Raw genomic sequence first — 18,034 nt, 5'->3', positions numbered from 1 at the left:
AAACTAAATTAATGCAAGAATGGTTTACTAGCCTTTTGTAGAGTATATATTTTGATCTATAATTCATCTCTGCCAAATTAACTACATATATTTTGCTGTGTTTTGTGGTCTGTGTGGTTTTGTTTTTTTTATTTTATTTCTATCAGGGAAACTAAATTAATGCAAGAATGGTTTGATAGCCTTTTGCAGAGTATATTTTTTGATCCATATAATTCATCTCTGCCTGGTTACCTACATATTTTTACATTTTTTTTGCATGTGTTGCGTTCCTGGTAGGTTTATTTTTATCTCATCTCTGTCGGGTGAACTAAACCAGCCGTTCACGGAGTCTACATTTTGATCCATATTTTATCTCCGTCTAGGAAGTGAAATCTGCGAAGGGATAATTTTGAAAAGATTCCCCAGAGTTTATATTTCAGGCTGCTTTATCTTCATCAGGGAAACAAAACCAATGCAAGACTAATTTTAAAAGACTACCAAAGTTTATATATGACCTGGATTTTATGTCAGTGCAGGATAATTTTGATAGTGTTTCCCAAAGTTTATATTTCAGGCTGCTTTATCTTCATCAGGGAAACAAAACCAATGCAAGACTAATTTTAAAAGATTACCAAAGTTTATATATGACTCGGATTTTATGTCAGTGCAGGATAATTTCAGTAATATACCTCGGAGGTCACATTTTAGTATGATTCGTCTATGCCAGGGAAACTTAACCAATGCAAGACTAATTTTAAAAGATTACCAAAGTTTATATATGACCCGGATTTTATGTCAGTGCAGGATAATTTCAGTAATATGCCCTGGAGGTCACATTTCAGTATGATTCGTCTATGTCAGAGAAACTTAACCAATGCAAAGAATAATATTAGTAGTGTTTACAAGCTTTATTTGGCTCTGTATTCTGTCTCTGCCAAAAGATAAGAAGTCTATGGAAGGATCACCCTAAGTCTTTGTCCATAGTGTGTCTTTTCAGAAATCAAAATCAGTGTTAAGGATTATTATAGTAGAGCTTTACCGGAGTTTATATAAGTTAGCTCATATATATATTAATGTCTTTCCAGGAGATTTAAACTAGTGGAAGAATAGTTTTTTTATATTCTTTTTTATTTCATTCCTTATTGCATCTATGTCATGAAAATTGGAAGTAATGTTGGGATAATTTTAATAGTTTTCCCTGAATTTGTATATATTTTCACCCGTATTTTATTTTGTCAGGAAAAAACTAAGGCAGTGATAGAATAATTAGATAATTCTTCCCTGATTCTTTTATATATTTTGTACGTTCAGTTATGCCTAGGGAATTTGAGCAATGCGGAAATAATTTTAATTGCTTTTCCTCAAGTATGTATATTTTAACCCATATTTCAGTTCTTTTATATATTTTGTTCCTTCAGTTCTGTCTAGGGAATTTGAGCAATGTGGGAATGATTCTAATAGTTTTTCCTTGAGTATTTACACTTTAACCCACATTTCAGTTCTGTCATGGGAATTTGAGCAATGTGGGAATAATTCTAATAGTTTTTCCTTGAGTATTTACACTTTAACCCACATTTCAGTTCTGTCGCAAAAACTAAAGCAATGTTAGAATAATTTCAACCCTTGGACGGCGGTGCAACTCTATACAGTCTATATTCAGTCTACTCTATATTCAGTCAGTCGGTTTTGTATGGCAGAAATATAACAGCACTTCCAAATCGCGGTAGAATCTATATGTAGACGATTGTTAAAACATCTGTTATGCGGCGTAATTATATTTATGCTACGGTTTTAAGGTCGGCAGTGACTGTATGTAGACGATTCATTTTGGGTGGAGCTACTCTTCAAATACTGCTGCCGTCTGAGGGTTCATGATTTCTACCTTATTTCAGTTCTTTCAGGTGATTTAAACCAGTGTCAGAAATTCCTATAATATTCCCCTAAGTTTTTGTCCTGATTCTTATGCTCATTGTTTCTCTGGGTTCTGCATTTCCCCTTTAGAGGTGCTGATCATTGTGCAAAAATACTCATACCTCCGCAAGCGTTCCCTCAAACCACCAAAGAAGATGTTACAGTGTCCAAAGAGAGAGCCTGGGAAATGCATGCACGGTGTCACTTGGGATTCTGAAGATACCTGCTTTGATTTTGTTGCCCTCGTTAACAAACTGCCTAAGTCATTTTTCAGGAGTTTACAGATTTTTGCTTAGATCTTTTTATTTATTTATTTTTTTTCTATCAGGTGATGTGGTTTTGGTATAGTCACTCCTCCATCTGAAATTCTCCCTCTCATTTTTACCCTCATGTTCAGTTTTCTTTACTGGAACGTAGCATAGCAGACCTTTTTTTCTTTCTCTTTTCTTATGTTTCCCTTGAGCTGCTTCCACTACCGTAAAAAAAATAAAACTAAGCTGCATTTGCCTTTATAGCGTGTGAGTGTTCTAAAATCCACCTCAACTTTTTTCCTATATCACAAATCGACTTAGAAAATGAGACTGTTTCTTTTTCCATTTCCCGACAAGTAGAAAAAAATTGACTTACTGCAGTTTGTTCATGAAGGTGACGATTGGGTTTTGCGGCTCATTTCTGTCCCTAATGCCAGTATAAGGGCTTTGATAACTATACGAGGCTGCGGATACCAAAATAGTGGCTCATGAGTGCTTTGCCGAGACTCACACTGGGGGATCAGATTGCTTTTATTATTGTTATTATTTTTGTTTATCTTCGTTTTCTCTTCGTTTAACATCCTAATCTTTCTTTTTGGGTTTGTATGTTATGTTGGGTGTTTGTTATGTTTACTTTTATATTTTTTTGTCTTCTGCTTTATTGTTGTTAATATTCTTAGCTTATTTTCACCTCAGGCATAATTCAGTGATATATTTTTTGCGTAACGGTCTTCTTTTTGGTCATGCATTGTCCATTACCGTTCTTAGTCATGTGTGTGCAACGAATGAGATTTTTGTGGGACGTAATTATATGTGCGACTTGATTTGAAGGGGATTGAAGTGCGTGTGTGCGTTCGCGTGTGCATGTGTGTGTGTACGTGCATGTGTGTCGTACAGCTAACTAAACCTCTCACTCCATAGATCTTGTACAAAAAAAACGTCTGCTTGCACAAGTGTACGTTAAGATTTATTTTTTCATGTACCTGTCACTCATAAAACCAAACCTCACCGCACAGTTTCAAGACGGACTCAATTACTGTGCATTCCCCTACCTATACACACACATCAACAGGTGCATTTAAGTGTAACTGTATAGAAGATGCATAATGTCTGTTAGAGAATTGTGGCTTGGGTAGATCCAGCTTATGAGACCAATGATGGGAGGAAAAGTCTGAGTTTCTGTGTTTATTTGCTTTTCTGGGCTAGATTTTTATACCTTCCCGCTTACTACAGTGTTGGTTCGTTGTTAACCCGGTAGCAGCGGGGATCATGTTTCTTAATGGTCCCTCTAAGCGAGAAAAATGAAAAAAAATCATCACTCCCACAAACCATTTCATAATATATATCAAAGCATTTGTGATCAGTTTATGTATCATCTATTTTAGGGGGTTTATATCATGGCACATATTTGGCCTGTCGCTGGTACACGGTAAAGCTACAAATTTGGCCCGTCGCTGCTACCGGGTTAAAATGTGTATATGTTGATTCAAGATTATTCATGTCGTGTAGATTTGCCTAGTTTTTTGTTTTAGGTTCTGATGTATATTTTGGTTAGTCAGTCAGCACGAGATTTCAGAATACATTTTTCCTTCACTAGTATTGTGTTAACTCATTATTAGAATTTGTATGTATTGATTAATTTATGTAATGTAGAAAGTTAATTTATTTTTTGAAGAACCCGGAAAAAGTGGTTATTTGAAGTGGTAATTTATTTAGCACACAGGAAAGACCTCACTGTGTATATACTTTGTTTCAGTATCTCTTTATTAATTGAACATAGTTTGTATATTGTGTAGCATTCAACATTATTTATTTTCCAAGAAGTTGGCTAAACTGATAATCCCTTTGGTCTTTTGGAAAAGCCCATCTGTGTAAATGCTTTGATTTGGTAATGTTTTAATGGCTGGAAATAATTGATATCGTGTAGTATTTCACAGTATTAATATTTCAAGAAGTTTCATAATGCAGTAATTTCTTCTTCTTTGATGCACTGGAACACCTATAACTCTGTAAATATTTCAATTCAGTAACTTTTCATTGGTGTAAATACTTGGGTTCAGTGAGATTTTATCGGCTCAGAGTTATTCATATTGTATAACGACTATATTTATTTATCTGGAAGACTAGATAAAGTGATAATTTCTTTGGCACTGAAATGGCCCATCTTTGTAAATACCTTGACTTGATAACTTTCCTCTAAGACACAGTAAAGAAGCGATTAATTCAACTTTTTTTCCGATGTAGCGTAAGCAGAGTCGTGGTTCGGCGAGGACCTTAAACCACTTCGTAATGTGTTCGCTTCCACGCTGGTGTTTTAGGTTTACATGTCTAGATGCAGTGGTGACGCATAGCACTCTGAGTACGTATACTTTCCCAAGGCAGTGGACGCCAGTACATACACCCCTTTGGTTGGACGTGTGAGCTGTGATGTTCTAGTGTTTAATACGGCGCCGTGTTTATTGCTGTTTTCAAGTAGAGGGGTAACTGTTGCATTTTTCCGTGGTTTGTAGATATCTTGAAGCACTCCATATTATTTGTTTCGCTGTGTGTTTTCAAGTGCGATGGTTAAACAGGGATTTTTACTGTACCCCTTTGACCTGTATTTTACTTTATATTTTCAAGTGCTATGGGTAAGCAAGTATTTTTGAACTATTTACTCCCATAACCTTTATTTATTTCACTATATATTTTCAAGTACTATAGGTTAACAAGCATTTCTTAACTCTTTACCCCCTTAACCTTTATTTATTTCACTTTATATTTTCAAGTACTATAGGTTAACAAGCATTTCTTAACTCTTTACCCCCTTAACCTTTATTTATTTCACTTTATATTTTCAAGTACTATAGGTTAACAAGCATTTTTAACTCTTTACCCCCTTAACCTTTATTTATTTCACTTTATATTTTCAAGAACTGTAGATTAACAAGCATTTTTTAACTCTTTACCCCCTTAACCTTTATTTATTTCACTTTATATATTCAAGTGCAAGCATTTCTACTGTACCCTCTTACATTTATTTACTTTTGATGCTGAGAAGGTGTTTATGAATAGGTGAAGATGAGTAGTTTTTCATCCTGTATATCCATCACTTGCTATTTATTTAAGGCAACGGGAAGGTTTTTAAGGATGGGTATACATAGTTGAGTATTTTTCTGTCCTGTACATCCTTATCATTTGTTTCTGTGGCCAGTAAGGTTTTTGAAGAATGGGTACAGGCTAATAGTATTCTTAAGTCATTTTTCTATAGCTTGCATCACTCCCATTTTTCATTTACAAAGTCTTTAAGGAAAATTCTAATCTAATTCTTCAGTCCTTTTATAAATATCTCGCACCACTGTTACCATTTATTTATACAGTCCTCAGGAAAATGATCTAATTCTTCAGTCTTTATCAAAATATTTTATGTTGCTTCCACCCGTCATTTATACAATCCAAAATAAAATTCTAATCTAATTCTTCAATCCAATTACAAATATCTCACCACTGTTAATATTTATTTATACACTCCTCAGGAAAACGCTCTAATTCTTCAGTCTTTATCAAAATGTCTTACGTCGCTTCCATTTATACAATCCAAAGTAAAATTCTAATCTAATTCATCAGGCCTTTTTTAAATACACTTCATTCTCCTCTCATATCCTTCTCACCCCCTCTATCTGACTTTCCTCCTCTCGTTCTCCCTTTCCTCACTTCTTTCCTTTCATTATTCCCTTCCCCCTCTACTGCCCCCCCCCCCCCTCCCCCTCAAGCCGCAACACAACCACCACTTGACGCCAGTATCTTGCATCGCTGCCATAACTTCAGAATAGTAAGTAAGTTAAATTATGCCGCTTCTCTATTATAAATATCTTACGTTACTCCCACCCTTCAGTTACTCACTTCAACGTCTCAATCGTCAAAACGTTACATACAGGAAACAGTGAACATCAGGATCGTTAAGTAAAGGTTAATGAGGCTACTTTCCATTCCTTTCGTCTTACTCCACTGTCATCATATATTTAGTTGTTATTATTATTCATTCATTTGTTATTTATTTATTATTTATTTCTAACACCCTCAGAAAAAGTCATTAGTATTTCTGTGAGGGTTTGTCTATTAATATTTCCTTGTCCATTTATTAGTATTTCTTTATTCATTAGTTTTTTTTTGGTGTTGTCCATCGATGCTTCTTCAATTTTTATATCTGCTGTCTTATATCAACTTGTTTTACTTTATCCATGACATTTATCTTATTATTTTCTCTTTCCTTCTCTTTCTTTTCTTTTATTTCTATTCTGTTATTGTTATTAAAGGTGCACTTAAGGAACGACTCAAGGCTTTAATTTGTTCTGTTGCGCAAAGCCTTGATGTCAGCGAAAGCAGGGAGTGTCATAAATCTCTGAGCATACCATTATTAACATTACTAACCATGTTCTGTCTGAGATCAGTATTATAAGAAACTTTCCCGTCTCACATCAGCTATTTCTAAAGGTCAAAGAGGGGGTCAATCAGGTTCTAATTAGTGTTTCTTTAGGTTCACGGTACAGAGGAAGGGTCACACTACCACCAGGGTCATAAAACTACTGCTGGAAATGCCCACAAAGGAGATCAGTTGGGTTCTAATGAGTGTTTCTTTAGGTTCACGGTACAGAGGAAGGGTCACACTACCACCAGGGTCATAAAACTACTGCTGGAAATGCCCACAACTCCTATGAAAGCCTGGTCAAATATGTGTTCTCGGGCGAAAAAATGTCTTTTAATACGACCCTGAGATGCACCAGACCAGACTAGATTCTCCACATCCCTTGGTTCTCGTAGATATTTATTGACGTTTAAGTGGTTTATTTATGTGTTTTGTTGGGTTTTATGCTTGGAGTGTATTTGAGTGTGTGTGCTTGGTCTCATAGGAGGTTAAAATGAGAGAGACTTAAGTTTGGTGAGTTGTTATGTATATTGTTTTGGTTTTTGTGTGGTTAGATTATTTACACAGTTCTTTGTTGTTTATTTTACTTGAAGTAGAAGATTGGATGCTTGTTTGTTTTGATTATCCATACATTTCTCAATTCCTTATTTAGCTTGATGAAGATTGAGTGAGTGTGACTGCTTTTCTTCTTCCTTCTTTTCTTTTCTTTTTTCTTTTGTTTTTGCCTCCTGAAAAACTATAATGAAGGAGATTTGAGTGCGATTACCTTAGAGACACATATATGCCTCTCTTTTTGGGGCTTATTTATGCAATTATTTCCCCTTTATTTAGCTTTTGAGGAAGAATAACTGAGTGTGTTTAATATGCTACAAGATACATATTTATTTATTTATTCATTTATTATCTTTCTTGGTTATTTACATTGAGTTTTCTGTTACTATGATACCCTTGACAGTCTCTTTTTTTCAGTTTATTTATATCGTTCGTCACTGATTATCAAGAGCGACTCAGTGTGTGTGTGTGTGTGTGTGTGTGTGTGTGTGACTTATGATCTATTATACTTTTGGGTTTTATTTACGCTTCCAACATTTGCTTTTGACTTTTTCAGTTATTCATACGATCGTCACTGATTATTAACCCGGTAGCTGCGGGGATCATGTTTCTTAAAGGCTCCTCTAAGCGAATTAATGAGAAAAAATCATCACTCCCGCAAATCATCATATAATAGATAACAACGCATTTGTAATCAGTTGGTGCATCCTTTGTTTTTTGGGGTTTATGTCAAGCCAAAAATAAGCCCCGTCGCTGGTACGCGGTAAAGCCACAAATTTGGCCCGTCCTTGCTACCGGGTTAAGAGCGAGTCAGTGTGCGTGTGATTTATGAACTATATTGCATTTGTTTCTGTTTGGACTTTCAACATTTGCTTTCAACTTTTTTTCTGCTTATGTATATCGTTTGTTACTGATTATCAAGAGCGGCTCAGCGTTTGTGTGACTTACGAGCTGAATTGCCTTCGTTTCTGTTTAGACTTTCAACATTCGCTTTCGACTTTTTTTCAGCTTACTTATTTCGTTCGTTACTGATTATTAAGAATGGCTCAGCGTGTGTGTGACTTACGAGCTGAATTGTCTTTGTTTCTGTTTAGACTTTCAACATTCGCTTTTAACTTTTTTTCAGCTTATTCGTATCGTTCGTTTATTAAGAGCGGATCAGCGTGTGTGTGACTTACGAACTATATTGCCTTGGTTTCTGTTTAGACTTTTAACATTCGCTTACGACTTTTTTCAGCGTATGTATATCATTTGTTACTGTTTATTAAGAGCGGATCAGCGTGTGTGTGTGCGCGTGACTTACGAGTTATTCTACTTTTGTTTCTTGTTTCGGCTTCCAACATTCGCTTTTGACTATTCTTCAGCTTATTCATATCGTTCGGCTCAGCGTGTGTGTGACTTACAAAGTGTATTGCCTTAATTTCTGTTTAGATTTTCAACATTCCAGTCGCGTTGCCTCTGTGTCCTTTCCTAGTTTTTGCGACCAGTTAGCAGCAGCATTAGACTGTATATATTTATTTGAGAGTATCCTCCTCTTATTTATTCCTATTTATTTATTAGTTGGTCTATTTATGTTGATATTAGCCCAAGTGCTGAAGGTGTTAATTTGAGAGGTTAATGAGTGCGCTGTGAACGAGGGGAAGATTACCGATTAACGCAGGTGAAATATATCGTACGAAGTCTTAATTTCATCCCAGCCCTATATGATTTTTTTTTTGTTGTTGTTGTTGGTTTACGCATCTATACTTATCTGTTGATTTATTTTTTTTGTTCGGTTTCAAACTCCAAATTCATAAGTGAGTAAAGAATGGAGTGTATGGAGAAAATGTATGTTAGAGTTTCAGATCATTTATAACAGATTTCAGGCCTCTATGAATATGTTTTTAGGTTTACTTATTTATTTATCTTTGGGTTTATCGTCAAACTCCAAATTCATAAGTGAGTAAAAAATGGAGTGTATTAGAAAAAAATGTGGATGTGTGTAAGGGTATTAGATCATATTTAACAGTGTTTTCAGTCATTTATGAATATGTTTTTTGTTGGCTTACTTTATCAATTCCTTTTTTCTTTTTCTTTTTATTTTGGTTCAGCCTCAAACTCCTAATCCATAAGTGAGAGTAAAAGAAATGGAATGTGATAGAAAAAAAAATGTATATAATATGTGTGTGTAAGGGAATTAGATCATTTAGAGATTAGTCATTTCAGTCATATGTGAATTTATTTTTTACTTATTTATCTTATTTAATTCATCTCCAAACTAATTCATAAGTGAGACTAAAGAAATGGAGTATGACAGAAAAATGTATATGTGTATGTAAGGGTATTAGATCATTTATAACAGTGATTTCAGTCATCTATGAATTTATTTTGTTGAATGTTTATATATTTCACCCCTTGGTTTAGCTTAACAAATCCACATATACAATATACAAGATAATTTATATGTACATGAATATAGATGAAAGAATTCTGCTTAGTCTAATTTTATGCACTTTTTTATATTTAAGTCATTTATTTTGCTCTTGGGTCCACCTTAAAAAAAATCTAAATGAATATACAATAAGTTTTATGTACATGGAAGTAGATGAATGAACTGTGCTTAGGATGTATATAATTTTGTGTTTTTCATATTTATTTTTGTTATCTATTTATTTCACTCCTGGGTCCATCTTTACAAATCCTAATAATTATAAGTGAAAGGAAATCATGGAGGGTGATACAAGAGAGTTACGCCGGATTTTATGAACATCGTGTCAGTCTTTATCAAAAACTGTGGCTGATTTGTCTTTTGTTTACTGTTTTTCAAGGCGTTGGTTGTTAGTTTTGTTGATTTTTTATATAACTTCATGACGAGTTGGTAATAGTTTTGTTGATTTTTTATATAACTTCATGACGAGTTGGTAATAGTTTTGTTGATTTTTTTCTTAACTTCATGACGAGTTTTTAATATCTCAACAAATGTGAAAATCCAATATGACTGAGTTTGTAATACGTAAGTCGACTTAACTGTGGAAACCCAACACTTCTGTCTAACTACGTCCAAAAATTGAGTTGAAAAGCCAGACCAGCCACTTAACTGTTAATAATTTCTGATACGACGTTTAAGAAGTCTGGCGTTAATATATACATGAACATAGATTAAAAAAAAGAACTGTGCTTAGCCTATAATTTTGTGCACTCCTTGCGTATTTTTGTCACGCGATGAAGAGGAAAAACGAGCGAGAGAGAGAATGTACGTGTTATGTGTGAAGCTTTTGTCTTTCTAAACCGAGTGGGAAAATAACAGGCCTTTCCACAGTATTTTGCTTCCTCTAGTTTCTTTTTTTTACGGTAAAGGAGACAGCTCAAGGTCAAAAAATATATAACTAAAAATAAGTCTGCTAATCATTGCTCCCATAAAGAAAAGTAGAAATAAGTGGTTGAAAAATAGGTCAGTTTTAGATGGAGAGGCATTTTGATATTCCGCTCTCGAAAGAAGGCGAGTGGTAGGCAGGTTAGGTTAGGTTAGGCAAGCAGGAAGTTAGGTTTTATAGAAGATTCTTGTGCTTGTAGAAGTAGTTGTAGAAATGAGTGGCCAAAAGAGAGGTCAGTTTCAAATATAGAGGTTTCTCGATACTCCCCTCATGAAAGAAGGCTAGCTATAGGCAGGAGGTTAGGTTAGGCAGGCAGGAAGTTAGGTTATGTAGCAGATTCTTATGTTCGTAGTAAAAGTTGTAGAAATGAGTGATTGAAAGAGAGGTCAATTTCAGATGGAGAGGTGTTGATACTCCCCTCTCGAAAGAAGTCAAGCAGGAGGTTAGGTAGTAGAAATGAGTGGTTGAAAGAGAGGTCAGTTTCAGATGAAGAGATGTCTTGATACTCTCCTCTCGAAAGAAGGCGAGCTATAGGCAGGAGGTTAGGTTAGGCAGGCAGGAAGTTAGGTTTTGTAGAAGATTCTTGTGTTTGTAGTAGTAGAAAGGAGTGGCCGAAAGAGAGGTCAATTTCGGATGGAGAGGTGTCTTGATACGCCCCACTAGAAAGAAGGCTAGCTATAGGCAGGAGGTTAGGTTAGGCAGGCAGGAAGTTAGGTTATGTAGAAGATTCTTGTGTTCGTAATAGTAGTTGTAGAAATTAGTGGGCGAAAGAGAGGTCAATTTTGGATGAAGAGGTGTCAATACTCCCCTCAAATCCATATATAAAAGATACAAGATAATTTATATGTACATGAAGAAGGGGAGTTGTAGGCAGGAGGTTAGGTAAGGCAGGAGTGTTAGGTCTTGAAGCTTTTTGTTTTCATAAATATCACTTGCCGATAATTCCAGTCTTCATCTTATGTGGAGCAAACAACTACAAATTTACAATGATAAACATAAACAGATAATAACTAACCATCACAAACTAACAATGGTAAATATAGCTAGTTAATAATTGCAGTTTTTTTCCTGTGTGACGTTCAGCTGTGTGTGAGAGGATAGATAAGAGAGGAAGTGGATATGTGCTATGTAGTGTATTTTCATCCTTGTGTCAATACCCAGTAGAGAGCAAAATACCCTGAATGCAATGCTCATCCTTATCTAGAGGAATTTGTGTCTTATCATTATCACCCTTGTGGCAGGACTTCATGGAGAGGAATATGCCATGAATGACAGATACGAATACAACTAAATATCACTTTAATATCATGGGATTCATTACTTAATATTTCCTTATATGGCAGTATTGAATGGAGAGCAAATTAAGGTGCAGGAAATGTAGAAAAGCATCATAATTCCACGAGATATATTACTTAATTTTTCCTTATATGACAGCACTGAATAAAGAGCAAATTAAGATGTATGTTAATGTAGGAAAGCATCATAATTTCACAAGATACATTACTAAATTTTTCCTTATATGGCAGCACTGAATAAAGAGCAAATTAAGATGTATGTTAATGTAGGAAAGCATCAAAATTTCACGAGATACATTACTTAATTTTTCCTTATATGGCAGTACTGAATAAAGAGCAAATTAAGATGTATGTTAATGTAGGAAAGCATCAAAATTTCACGAGATATATTACTTAATTTTCCCTTATATGGCAGTACTGAATAAAGAGCAAATTAAGATGTATGTTAATGTAGGAAAGCATCAAAATTTCACGAGATATATTACTTAATTTTCCCTTATATGGCAGTACTAAATGGAGAGCAAACTAAGGTGTATGTTAATGTACGATACCACCTTAATATCATGGAATACACTGCACTATTTTCACCCCTGTGGCAGTACGCAATAAGGAGCAAAATACCGTGAACTAGAACCTTGAATATCCCTTAGTGCTTTCATATAATTTTCACTCTTACGGCAGAACCCCATAGGGAACAAAATACAGTGGAATGGCTGTTTTCCCCTCAGTTGCTGCCATCCTGTCTGTCGGTGTCGGTTTTGTGATCAGATGTGCCAGTTTTGCACCCCAGGCTGTAGGGTATATAGCATTTCCCTGGTAAATATGTACTCTGTTTTAACCTAACCTGGAAAATAAGTCCCACCCAGTCCTTGTCTGGCATCCACCTTTAGAATGTAACCAGAGCCATAGAGTAGGGCCAAACTATCCTACTCTTTGGTTCTGGATGCAAGCTTTCCCAGGAGGATGACCCAGCGATAACTCACTCTCCCTTTCTCCCTCTCCTTCCTCTCCCTTCCTCTCTCCCTCTCTCCCTTCTCTCTTTCCCTCTCCTTTCCTCTCCCAATCTCCCTCTCCCTTATCTCTTCCTCTCCATCTCTCTTCCTTTCCCCATCTCTCCCTTCCTCTCTTCTTTCCTCTCTTCCTTTCTCTCTTCCTTTCTTTTCCTCTCCTCCTCTTCCTTCCTCCACCAATCCCATGCAGTAGGAGGAAACAGAGAGGAGGAGTGACTTGTGTGTGGATTGGCCAATGGTGTACACTTGCTCGGAAAAGGGGGAGGGGCCTATTCGCCATGTTAGTTTGAACCGAGTACATTCGTGGTTCACCTTACAGGCTTTACATTGTATCGTATCCACTCTAGTCTCGTAACGTATACCATCACCGTAGGTTTTTAGTCCAGTAATGCACGGCAGGTCTCGACTGACGCTTATTTCATGTTTTTACTACTGAAACCATTAAAAAAATCATGGTTATGCATTGATATGGACAGAAAACCAAATTGTTACTTAAAATATGAAGGGAGAGTGAGTTATATGTAAATTAACCTCATTGTAAACCATAGAGAAACTGGTTATTAGTGATTTAGTATATGGAAAAGCACAAATTCTAACTTGAAAGCTGGTGATGTGGTTCTAAGTCATTTGTATGGAGAGAAAACCTCAAATTATCACTACTGGATACTAGAGTGGCTGTTAACTTGAAGTGTGTTGTATTAAGTGCCATAAAACTGGAGAGTATTGGTAATTTATTGGTACTTAGAAGCACAAATTAAAAAGTGATACTAGATTTAATTACTTGCATAATTCAACATAAATTTCTGGTTGGATTATGAAATGCACACGAAATTTAATATACTCGCACATAAAACAAAGGAAATTTTCAGGATAAATGTTGAAATACACACCAGAAATGTATTGAAGCTACATATATGGAATTAGATCATTAGAGGCAGAATAAAGAATTAGATCATAAGAGACAATAAAAAAGAAAAGAAAAGAATGAAGAAAAATAAAACGAAGACCACAAAACTTCTGCTCTCCCCCCAGACAAAAAAAAAAAAAAAATGATAGGCTACAATTATGCGGCATCAGTCTGGAAAAGAAGAAAAAATTAAGAAAAAAAAAGTCCACCAAACTAGTACTTAAAAAAAGAAAAAAAGATGGACTATAATTTTGTGGCATCAGTCTAGAAAATAAGAAAAAAATAAAAATAAGAAAAAGAGAGTTGGATGTAATTTTGTGGTGTCAGTTTCAAAAAAAAGGAAAAAATGAGAAAAAAAGAAAAAGATTGAAATAATTTTGTGGTGTAAGTCTCAAAAATAAGAAAAAGAAATAAGAAAAAAAGAAAAAGATGGAAATAAATATGTGGCATCTCTAGAAAATAAGAAAAAAATAAGAAAAAAGAAAAAAAAGACTAATTTTGTGGTGTCGGTCTCAAAAATAAGAAAAAAAATAAGAAAAAAATAGAAAGATGGAAATAAATATGTGGCATCTCTAGAAAATAAGGGTCTCAAAAATAAGAAAAAAAAATAGAAAAAAATAGAAAGATGGATGTAATTTTATCTAGAAAATCAGAAAAAAGAAAAAAAATGGATTTAATTATGCGTCGTCAGTCTAGTCCTGTTTCATCCAGTTGCTAAACAAGAGGCCTGAAGCAGAGGACTACCCCCCACCCCCCCTACCCCCCTCCACTCCCCCCCTGCCCCCCTCCCTGCCCAGGCCGCCGGGGTACCAGAGGAAACTGTGTAATGAATGTTATACTACTTTATTTTTTATCTTACATCTCTATATTCTGCACATTTTTATAATAGAAGCATAATAGAGAAAGACTAATATCAATAATAATTACAATATACTAGTACAAAAAGTCGAGGTGTTTTATTGTTCATGTTTGTTCGTTTGGGTAAAATATGATGTGTGTGTTTTTTTTTCCTCGTGTATTTCTTTAGTTTTTATATATTTTTGTGGTTAATTGAGTTGTTATGTTATTTTTGTGTGGTTAATTGACTTATTTTATTTGTGGTTAATTGACTTGTTTTATTTCTGTGTGGTTAATTGACTTGTTATTTTATTTCTGTGTGGTTAATTGACTTGTTATTTTATTTTGGTGTGGTTAATTGACTTGTTATTTTATTATTGAGAGGTTGAGTAGACTTGGCGCTGAAGAAAATGGAAACAGGAAAGTGGGGAAGAAAAAGAAAGATCAGAAGAAAGAAGGAAAGAAAAAGAAAGAATAATGAAAAAGAGTGAAAAAAAAGAAAGACTAAGAAGAAAGAGGGAAAGAAAAAGAAAGAATAAGAAGAAAGAGGGAAAGAAAAAGAAAGAACAGAAGAAAGAGGGAAAGAAAAAGAAAGAATAAGAAGAAAGAGGGAAAGAAAAAGAAAGAATAAGAAGAAAGAGGGAAAGAAAAAGAAAGAATAAGGAGAAAGAGGGAAAGAAAAAGAAAGAATAAGAAGAAAGAGGGAAAGAAAAAGAAAGAATAAGGAGAAAGAGGGAAAGAAAAAGAAAGAACAGAAGAAAGAGGGAAAAAAAAAACAGAAGAAAGAGGGAAAGAAAAAGAAAGAACAGAAGAAAGAGGGAAAGAAAAAGAAAGAACAGAAGAAAGAGGGAAAGAAAAAGAAAGAATAAGGAGAAAGAGGGAAAGAAAAAGAAAGAACAGAAGAAAGAGGGAAAGAAAAAGAAAGAATAAGGAGAAAGAGGGAAAGAAAAAGAAAGACCAGGAGAAAGAGGGAAAGAAAAAGAAAGAATAAGGAGAAAGAGGGAAAGAAAAAGAAAGAATAAGGAGAAAGAGGGAAAGAAAAAGAAAGAATAAGGAGAAAGAGGGAAAGAAAAAGAAAGAACAGAAGAAAGAGGGAAAGAAAAAGAAAGAATAAGAAGAAAGGGAAAGAAAAAGAAAGAACAGAAGAAAGAGGGAAAGAAAAAGAAAGAATAAGGAGAAAGAGGGAAAGAAAAAGAAAGAACAGAAGAAAGAGGGAAAGAAAAAGAAAGAATAAGGAGAAAGAGGGAAAGAAAAAGAAAGAATAAGGAGAAAGAGGGAAAGAAAAAGAAAGAATAAGGAGAAAGAGGGAAAGAAAAAGAAAGAATAAGGAGAAAGAGGGAAAGAAAAAGAAAGCATAAGGAGAAAGAGGGAAAGAAAAAGAAAGACCAGGAGAAAGAGGGAAAGAAAAAGAAAGAATAAGAAGAAAGAGGGAAAGAAAAAGAAAGAACAGAAGAAAGAGGGAAAGAAAAAGAAAGGATAAGGAGAAAGAGAGAAAGAAAAAGAAAGAATAAGGAGAAAGAGGAAAAGAAAAAGAAAGAATAAGGAGAAAGAGGGAAACAAAAAGAAAGGATAAGTAGAAAGAGGGAAAGAAAAAGAAAGAACAGGAGAAAGAATGAAAGAAAAATAAAAGAAAAAGACAGAAATAGAAAGAACAAGGAGAAAGAGGAAAAGAAAAAAAGAATGAAAGAAAGAGGGAAGGAAAATAATAAGAAGAAAGAGGGAAAGAAAAAAGAAAGACCAGAAGAAAGAGGGAAAGAAAAAGAAAGAAAAGAAGAAAGAGGGAAAGAAAAAGAAAGAATAAGAAGAAAGAGGGAAAGAAAAAGAAAGAACAGAAGAAAGAGGGAAAGAAAAAGAAAGAACAGAAGAAAGAGGGAAAGAAAAAGAAAGAATAAGAAGAAAGAGGGAAAGAAAAAGAAAGAATAAGAAGAAAGAGGGAAAGAAAAAGAAAGAACAGAAGAAAGAGGGAAAGAAAAAGAAAGAATAAGAAGAAAGAGGGAAAGAAAAAGAAAGAATAAGAAGAAAGAGGGAAAGAAAAAGAAAGAACAAGAAGAAAGAGGGAAAGAAAAAGAAAGAACAGAAGAAAGAGGGAAAGAAAGAGAAAGAATAAGAAGAAAGAGGGAAAGAAAAAGAAAGAATAAGAAGAAAGAGGGAAAGAAAAAGAAAGAATAAGAAGAAAGAGGGAAAGAAAAAGAAAGAATAAGAAGAAAGAGGGAAAGAAAAAGAAAGACAAGAAGAAAGAGGAAGAAAAAGAAAGAACAGAAGAAAGAGGGAAAGAAAAAGAAAGAATAAGGAGAAAGAGGGAAAGAAAAAGAAAGAACAGAAGAAAGGGAAAGAAAAGAAAGAACAAGAAGAAAGAGGAAAGAAAAGAAAGAACAAGAAGAAAGGGAAAGAAAAAGAAAGAACAGAAGAAAGGGAAAGAAAAGAAAGAACAGAAGAAAGAGGGAAAGAAAAGAAAGAACAGAAGAAAGAGGGAAAGAAAAGAAAGAACAAGAAGAAAGAGGAAAGAAAAGAAAGAACAAGAAGAAAGAGGGAAAGAAAAAGAAAGAACAAGAAGAAAGAGGGAAAGAAAAAGAAAGAACAGAAGAAAGAGGAAAGAAAAAAAGAACAAGAAGAAAGAGGAAAGAAAAGAAAGAACAGAAGAAAGAGGAAAGAAAAGAAAGAACAAGAAGAAAGAGGGAAAGAAAAGAAAGAACAAGAAGAAAGGGAAAGAAAAGAAAGAACAGAAGAAAGAGGGAAAGAAAAAGAAAGAACAGAAGAAAGAGGGAAAGAAAAAGAAAGAACAGAAGAAAGAGGGAAAGAAAAAGAAAGAACAGAAGAAAGAGGGAAAGAAAAAGAAAGAACAGAAGAAAGAGGGAAAGAAAAAGAAAGAATAAGAAGAAAGAGGGAAAGAAAAAGAAAGAACAAGAAGAAAGAGGGAAAGAAAAAGAAAGAACAGAAGAAAGAGGGAAAGAAAAAGAAAGAACAGAAGAAAGAGGGAAAGAAAAAGAAAGAATAAGAAGAAAGAGGGAAAGAAAAAGAAAGAACAGAAGAAAGAGGGAAAGAAAAAGAAAGAACAGAAGAAAGAGGGAAAGAAAAAGAAAGAATAAGGAGAAAGAGGGAAAGAAAAAGAAAGAACAGAAGAAAGAGGGAAAGAAAAAGAAAGAATAAGGAGAAAGAGGGAAAGAAAAAGAAAGAACAGAAGAAAGAGGGAAAGAAAAAGAAAGAATAAGGAGAAGAACAGAAGACAGAGTGAAATAAAAAGAAAACAGAAGAAAGAGGGAAAGAAAAAGAAAGAATAAGTAGAAAGAGGGAAAGAAAAAGAAAGAACAGGAGAAAGAGGAAAGAAAGAAAGAATAAGGAGAAAAGAGGAAAGAAAAGAAAGACCAGAAGAAAGAGGGAAAGAAAAAGAAAGAAAAGAAGAAAGATGGGAAGAAAAAGAAAACAAGAAAGAAGGAAAGAAAAAAATAGAGACAAGAAAGAAGGAAAGAAAAAAGAGACAAAATGAAAGAAAATTAGAGACAAGAAAAAGAGAAAGAAAAAGGAAAAAAAAAGAGG

The 18,034-nt window shown here is 34.4% G+C and overlaps 1 long non-coding RNA gene across 4 annotated transcripts; it reads left to right on the top strand.

The window, feature by feature from the left end:
- Positions 1 to 548: 548 nt before the first annotated feature.
- LOC127002098 (uncharacterized) lies at positions 549 to 14,222 on the top strand. 4 transcript variants are annotated; one of them, XR_007755714.1, is made up of 5 exons: positions 549 to 675; positions 810 to 4,990; positions 5,063 to 6,626; positions 6,731 to 10,893; positions 10,986 to 14,222. It is a non-coding gene; the product is annotated as an uncharacterized LOC127002098 (long non-coding RNA). The 4 variants fall into 4 exon arrangements; XR_007755716.1 differs by lacking the exon at positions 549 to 675 and having other exon boundaries at positions 4,788 to 4,917; XR_007755717.1 differs by lacking the exon at positions 549 to 675 and having other exon boundaries at positions 4,842 to 4,990; positions 6,731 to 10,898; positions 10,998 to 14,222.
- Positions 14,223 to 18,034: the final 3,812 nt, after the last annotated feature.

The sequence above is a fragment of the Eriocheir sinensis genome, chromosome 22 (assembly GCF_024679095.1).
Source record: "Eriocheir sinensis breed Jianghai 21 chromosome 22, ASM2467909v1, whole genome shotgun sequence".
NCBI lineage: Eukaryota > Metazoa > Arthropoda > Malacostraca > Decapoda > Varunidae > Eriocheir > Eriocheir sinensis.
Note: the sequence above shows the minus strand (reverse complement) of the source record. Positions and strands in the feature narration are given on the sequence as shown.